This window comes from Cyanistes caeruleus, chromosome 5 (genome assembly GCF_971803275.1).
Source record: "Cyanistes caeruleus chromosome 5, bCyaCae1.hap1.1, whole genome shotgun sequence".
NCBI lineage: Eukaryota > Metazoa > Chordata > Aves > Passeriformes > Paridae > Cyanistes > Cyanistes caeruleus.
In genome coordinates this window covers 47,017,373-47,025,446 of record NC_141705.1, presented here as the reverse complement: position 1 = coordinate 47,025,446, position 8,074 = coordinate 47,017,373, and positions in this window count along the sequence as shown.

Below are 8,074 nucleotides of genomic sequence, written 5' to 3'. Positions count from 1 at the left end.
TGTTGAGTGTGAGGGGTTGCAGTTGTGTCTTGGATGGAGCCCACAGGGTGGCAGTCTCTTCCCATGCTGGCAAATGCAGCCTGGAAAGGCGGTGAGTCGTTTTGTTAGGATTTTTCTTAAGTGTACCACTAATCTGTAGATGTAAATTACAGTGCCTTGAACAATGTTTTGAAGGACATATTTAAAAATAAATAAAGAATCCCACAATGGCAGGCTGCTCCCCGAACAGAAGGTTCCCAATAAAGCATTTGAAAGCAGAGTTCATGATTTGCATTGGGGTTTTCTAGCATTTTCTAACAGTGGTTGAAGGCCTACTTTTTCTATGTGCTGTAGAAACATAATGAAGATTTCCAGGTGATTTCTGTTCTCAGGGGCATAAGTTAGGATGCTGGTGAAGGCTTCTGAATGTTTCTAGAGTCCTGTAAATTGGTTGTATTTAAAGTGTCACTTTTACACAATACCCTACTACTGTAGTTGAGTATCTACAGGATTGTAGTTGGGATCTTGTGCTATGTAAAAAGTGTGTCTGTCTGTGTGAGGCACTTTCTGTTTTGGAACTTCATTTCCTTGGGGCTTAGCAGAGCTGAATTTGTCCATGGTGGGAGTGCATCAAATCATGTCTTTTCTCCAAGTATTCAGAACAGGTGGGCATGAGGACTGGTGTTCCAGTTCAACTTAGTAGTAGTGTTCCTTTACTTTCTGTACTTAGTCCTTACATATATATATATATTTTAGTTACAGGAATTATGAATAATTATTTAATGCCAAGTTGCCTCTTCCTCCCTCCTCCATCATCTAATTCAGATTGCATATAAAGAAACTGAGGCTGACAGAGGTTAATTCCTGGCACATGATCACATAAGAAATCTCTGAGTAGAGATTAAAATGTTTGGTTTATTGGATCCTGGTCCTTAATTACGTATCATCTAATTTTGAGCCACTTGCCTGGGAAAAAAGTGTTAAAGGAAAGAAACAGTGCTATAAACAGTCTCTTTCTTTTACTAATATAGTGTTAAACTGACTTGGTTTTACTGAAATACACTCCACTTCTTACGTATGAAGTCACTTTCACTGAAGATTCTTATTGCCAGTAGCTCAGTTGAGTGGCTTTTAAATACTGCAGGGTGAAGTTAGCTTCAGTAGTACAGTTTTCAGTAGTAATTGAAAATGGGAATATATATGACTCCTGTGTCTTAAAAAATGCTATTTGTTTTGTACAAAAAACATTTAGGTAGAAGTAACTTTCTAGTGCTCCCTTTACTTGGATGATGATCTCTAATTTGGAAAGGGGAAGGTTTATAGCAAGGCATAGGCTATTCAATGTTAAATGGGCAAAATATTTTTCACTAGTAAATATGATATTTTAGAAAAATAAATTTTCTCTAAAACAATGTTTTCCTTTCAGGAGGCCTAACAGGAACAGTATGTGTACATGTAATAAATAGAAGAAATCTGAAAAAGAGGCATTTGTGAGCTGGACTTGCTATTTGAGAAGAGACTTCTTTGTTTTTTAGCAGAATAGGCCCTGTGGACATACTTTAATGGTGGATGGGGGCAGTTTATTTTTTCAGCATGTGGAATGCTGTGCCAGGATGAGTAGAGATGAGGTAAAAGGTGAAAACTTAAAATGCTCCCTCTTAAATCTAGATCAGAATGCAGAGTGGTAATTGAATGATTGCAGTCACTGAAACAAGGTAAGCCTTTTCTTTTGCTCCTCAATGGAGAGGCATGGAGAATGTAAAAGTCTCTTTCAAAGGAGAAAAATTAGGAAATTAGCCAGAAGTAGGATATTAAGTAGTCACTCCTAAATTTTACAAGAATTTCTACAGCTTTGATAGGTTTAAGATTTCTAGAGAGCTTAAAGAATATGTAACGAAATAAAAGAATTGTCTGTTACCTCCTTTTCCTCAGTAAAGATTATTTCCCATCCTTTGCTGTGGCTGTGACCTGAAGCAGAGGTTCACCTTCCATGGCACAGTGTTGATGAAGGGGAATCTCCTGCTGGTCAGTACCTCAGACTAGCATGCAGTACATTAGACCTGCTGTCACCACTCAGCTCTTCTTGTATTTTCATCATTAGTGGAAAAGAGATTGTAGAAAAAAAGGAGGGATAGAAGAGAAAGGAGGGAAGGGTGTTTGGTTTCCCTCACTACCTACTTTTAAAACCTTTAGTCTTTATTATCCTTTCTTTCAGCAGACCTCAGATTTAGAGCATTTGCCACACTTTGGTCGAAGCTTTGGGATGAACGCTTGGCACAGAGCGAGGGCAGCTTGACAGCCAACAGCTGAGGCATCGGACGTAAGCCCAGCGACTGCAGCTGGGAAGATGGCTCCAGATTCAGCATCTGGGTCATTTCAGCTGCCAAATGTGCTCCATCTGTGGTCAACCTAGCTGCTGACACGGCAGGGGAGAAAACGGGAGCACAGCAAGTTTTAAACAGGGACTTGAAAGCACAATCTTAATTGGACAGAGGAGGGTGCTCTGCAGGAGTGGTTTATGGAGTATAAAATGCAAGAGGTGCAGTAAAGTTTGATCTGAAGAGGAGTTAAGTGTGTAGGATTGATTGATTGATTGAGCAACTGCATAAAATAACTTGGAAAGGTGTCTTTTTTCTTTCATAGATGGGTTGTATTTGTCCCCCAGGCCATCTGACCCAAGGATTCTGAGGTGACAATGCAAATATTCTTCAAAAACCAATTAGCAGGAGTTAACTCCAGCATCTGGCATGAGCTCTTCAGAGCCATGAGATCCATTACTACCAGCCCTGTACTTCAGCAGTGAATCAGGTCTCTGAAAAGTAATGAGATTTCATTGTGGTTTGGGTTTGTATTCTTAGTGTCGTGTTTGGTGGCTTCTTCTGTGGATGGGGCTCTTACACACCTCCAGGTATCTGTGAAACTTTTGAGATCCATCAACCACTCTCTTCTGGAGACCCATTTACTATAGATTAGTGAATGTTTATCAGGGTAAAGAAACAAAAAATAAGAAATTTTCTGTATGAAGGTGAAGTGTAGTGAGATACAATTGTCTTGTTAAATCTGTATCTATCTGTTGCTAGAATGAGAAGAGCATCTGAAAAAGAAGTGTTTTGTTTGCCTGTCCAAAAGGTGATTTTGGTGTGGAAAGGTCTTGTATGTTCCTAACTTTGGCCAGGCTTTGGTCAGTAAAATCTGCAAGTGTGTTAGGTGTAAGGTAATGCAATGCAGTGTATTCCTGTGGCCAGATATGGTGCTGGGGTGGGTGCTAGAGGATGGAGGTGCTAGCAGACATTCTCTGTTGTTTAATGCATGCTCATTATTCTTGCAGATAGAGAAAGCCCTTTTATACTACCAAGTGACTTTAAAGATGTGGGCAAACTGCACACAGCTTCTGTAGTTTGTAGAGACCAACTTTTCACTTTTCCTAAAAACTTTCTGCTGACAGTTTTGGAGCTAATTTTTTCCTAGAGCAGCACCTGTAGCTGTGGTGCTATGTTCTTCCTTTTCCAACTAGTACCACAGCAGTGACCCACATTTCAGTATTTTTATTCGCTACAGTTTGTAACCATGTGAGCAATTTTAAAACTGACCTGAATAATGCTTTTTCCCTGTGCTTTTTGGAAGAGCTGAGACCAGGAGCAAAAGCAGATGCTGTGATTCTTTTGAGAGTTAGATCTTTTCATGTTATATGTCCCTTCAGTAGCTTTTCCTGTTCTTCACAGCCAGAGGGATGTGCTTCTAGTGATTTCTGTTAGAGAAGGGTTAAGTAGAGCCATAGTCTGGTAACTGTAAAGATGATTTGTAGAATGATATGCCTTGAGCTTTATGATCTTCTCAAAAGCTCACATCAAAACTGAAATCACTCTATGTACCATTTACTATTCAGTATACTTGTTCGTTTATAAATGCAATGCTATGCAGAGTCTTAAATGAAATGTATGAGGTTACAGAAGAGTCTGTGATTATGTCAGGTGTTACTGATAATACATTAGATTTAGGTTTGTATGGCTAAGGAGCAACTTTGCACTTGTTCAATTCACTCTTCTCTTTTATTCCCCTAGAGGTTTTCTATTTGGTTTTCCATAAATTGCAAATAACTCACGGCAGTGCATTGTTTGCAGAGAATCCAGCACCATAAAGCTCTAATGCTGGCTGGAAGATTGCTTCTGGGGCAGGAATAATACAAAACATCAAACCTAGTTATTAAAGGAGCCATGTCTTCTGTCATGTGGTGGCATGAGGCATCACAGTGAGGCGTAAGGCCAAGCTTTGTTTCCAGCCTGGGGTCAGAGGCTGCAAGTTGGCCACGGCACAGGAGGATATTTTAGCACAAGGCTTGTGCTTGGCGGGCACTAAGGAACTTGTCGCTTACTTTGGCTGTCCTGTGCTGCCAGATAACAGGATTTTTTCCTAGCCTGTTGTTTGCTGCTGCTTTGCTTTGTGCATCTCTGTCCTGCCTGGTAACAGCTTCTTCTATTCTGGTCCATTTTTTCTGCCAGCAACCACTTCTAGGGTGGTTTTCTGTAAATGGAGAAACACTTACAGTATTCTCTAGTTAAAGAATGCAAGTTTTTTGTCATTAGTAACTTAAACCCCCCATTTGGAGTCTTGGCTTCAGCAACAAAAATGTTGTGGATTAACCACTTTCACCAGCAAGAGGCTTTCTGATGAGCTGTGGGAAGAAGTGTATGCTTGGTGGTAGGTCTACAGTAAACAGCTGGAATTTGCATGTGGTGAATTAGCACCAAATAAAACCCCCTTTTTTTATTCTTAATTATCCTTGCATACTCAAATGGACCTATTAAACTTTTGTGCAATAGAGATTAATAAAACCACACATTTACAGTAAGTGGATCTTGGTTGGGCACAGGCTGACATTTCTCTGCTCTGTTGGTGGTAGGACCTATGTAGGTAACATATAATTCAAAGTAGGGACCTCTCTGATCCCTGACTCCTTGGCAGTCAGTGGTGCCCTGACTTGGGTTGGAGCACTGCTGTCATTGGAAGGAAGCCCTTGCTCCAACTCAGCATCTTCACCTACTTTACAATGACTTTATTTGGGACCTGCTGCTTTGACTCCTACACAGCCACAAGCATAAGCAGGTGTAAGATACACTGCATTTGTATTTCACAGGCTTTTTAGTTGGTTTTCTCTAAAGAGGCTGTGAAAGGTAAACTGTTTCTGACAACTGCTTTATTTCTCTGAATATGTCAAGAGGGCTAATGGGTTCCTTACAGCTGATGTTGCAATTCTTTCTTCATTGCAATTTAGGGTGAAATTTCTAAAAGCCTTTTATTTCAGTTGGAAGCCTAGTGATGTTTTCCAGAATGTCTAAACAGATGAGGCATCTAGCTTCCTATGATTTCTTCTCAGCACTGAATTCAATCTCAGAATTTGAAAAAAGTATTTCTTGAAGAATCTAATTTTGGGGGTCTTAGTTTATTTTTAAATCTTGATCCTTATTTCCAAAATAATGGGAAATATTAGAAAAGAACTGGCATGGACTTTAATGGCAAGTTCTCCCACCTCCCTTCAGTTTTTGAGACAATGTGAAAGAAAATAGCCACTTTCATACTTTTATTCCTCTGTTTCCTCTTTGTCTACTTTATTGAACACAATTACTTGCAGGAACAAAATTTTGGTCTTGCTAATTAGTAACTTCATACAGTAGCAATCAGACTGTGCTTCTAGCAGCCTGAAAAAAGTACTGCCTCCTGATTTCTTCATCCTCTCCTTTCACTTTTTGAGTCAAAGGGTTATCCCATCTGCTTAAGGCAGGATTTCTGAGTGCTTCTGTGACATCAGAGAGTGAGCAGTGGACACTCAAATGTTTTAAGTGCCTTAAAAGACTTCTGTTAGTCCTTTGAGGAGGAGCATGGGTGAAATAGACTGCAGAGAAATAGTTCATCGAGAGGGAGCTGATTTGAATGAGGCTGTGGATTCTGAAACCAGTCAGAGTACTTATAGGAAAATAGCAGTGTGTGAAGTGTGAGATTGAGGATGAGCATTTCAGTAGCTTTATTTAAAGTAAGAGACAGAAGATACTTGGATAATTTAATTTATTTAGTACTAGAGAGATGAGACTTTTAAAATGGTAAGTTTTTCTTTTCATAGGAGAGAATATGGGGGGACAGGGAGAAGATGCTATGAATTTCACATAAGTGGTTTTCCTGATACCATTTTTTATTGCTTTAAACAAAAGCATTACTTACAACTGAGGAAGAAGTCTTTCGAAGAGACTTAGCATCTTATTTTTGGCCAAGACTGAAAGCTATTGTTGCCTAAATTGACGCTTAACTAGCAAATCTATGAACTGAAGCCAGTATTGTTCCTTGGGTCTAAATTTGTAAGGACATTTGGTTGTCATAGATTAAAAGATGAACATATAGTTTACCTCAAAGGCAGAGTTATATTCTATTTGCACATGTTTACAGCTGAAATCATTGCTTAGCCTATTGACATGTGATATTTGAAGTAGCAGTGGAAGGGGAGAATAATGGCAAACAGTGATGAGTATGTCAAATGATCGTATGATTGGCACTATCTTCACACACAGGCTTATTGTTTTCTAACAAAGGCCAGAGCTTTTCCACAGTGGTAGATATTTCTAACAAGGAGGAAAGTTTCTAGTGAAAACTGTGATTTTGAAAAATTGCTTTTATTGTGTTTTTAGGAAATGAGCTGTTTCAGTGACAGATAAGACCAGGCTTAGCTACTGGTGGTATCCGTTCGACTTAGAATTTCATGTCATTCATATTAAGAGAGTAGAGCTAGTCCACAGGCACATAGCTCAACTTACAAAGGATTTATATTGAAATTGGGAAATAAAATCTAAAAATCAATCTAAAAGGAGTGCCATATTCTCTACTTTCTGCATGCATAGAAGTTGTTTTGGAGAACTTGCTGAATCTGCTGGGGAATGGAGAAAGAAGTAACAAAGTTTGGTATTTGGCAGCTGGAAATCCAGCATTTGTTAGAGGATTTTAGATACCTTTGACTAGAAGTTATTTCAAGGTATGAATTAGCAAGGACATCCTTCTACCCAAATATTGTATGCTGCAAAGAATGTGGCAAGCTTTTCTATCCTTGTTAGGAGTCATCTTCTGCCAATCACTTAATTTAAATATTGCTCACAATGTCTAAAAGAAACTGGATGAAATCTGGTAAAGGGACAGGTGAGAAAGTCCTGCCTAGTGTTCATTGTTCAGCTGGGAGTGACGGGTAGTTGGAACTGGTATTAGCAGTTTTCCATTTCATCTTTTCTGTGAGCTATTACATCTGCTTAGTTACACCCTCAGCCTAAGCGTGGGTCTCTCTACACTTCCCTGGGGCCATGGTAGGGTAGATGTTACAACAGCAGTAGTGCCCAATAGAAAATAGTTCAGGTGAAACTCTTAAATCCGTGCCCATCAGCTTTTTCTGTGCTTTGTTCTCTCTATTCTGTCTGGGTTTCCTTGCCATTGCCTCTGAAAGTGAGCTAACTCCTGCCCGAAAATGGCAAAGGGTCAAGCTAGTGAGACAACAGCTGGAGTAAGGTGATCTGAAGAATTCTTTGAATTTTGGTTGATAAATACAGTATATTCCATTTTTATATAATTGTGTGGTACCTGTTATGATAACTATACCTGCAGTGTAGCTGTGTGCTTCTGATTTAAAATGTCCCTTAATTCTTCTGTCTGTGGTTTACATGAGTTACATATGATTGCATCTGATCCTCACAACATACCTGGGAGCTAAGGAAGTACCATCCTTCAGATGTGCTTGGGGAACAGATAATGCAGGGAAATCCTTCCTTCACTTGTCTAGAAAATAGTCTTTCTCCCTTTTCTACTTTCAAATTGTATTTGTTTCCAAGCTGGACAGAATGAAAATATATAAAGTGTTAGACCTGTGCTAGGTTTAAGTCCATTTTTTTACCTTCATTGGAAATTCAGCATTAAGTCATTGGAAAATGGGGACTGCTTCTGAGTGGGTGAGAGCAGTTAGCAAAGCTGCTCCATCAGCAGGGAATTCTTAACGCCAATACGGACAGCCAAGAGCAGAGGAGTCAGTCAAATACAAGAGAGAAGGGGAAGGAAGGAGGAGCCCTGGAGT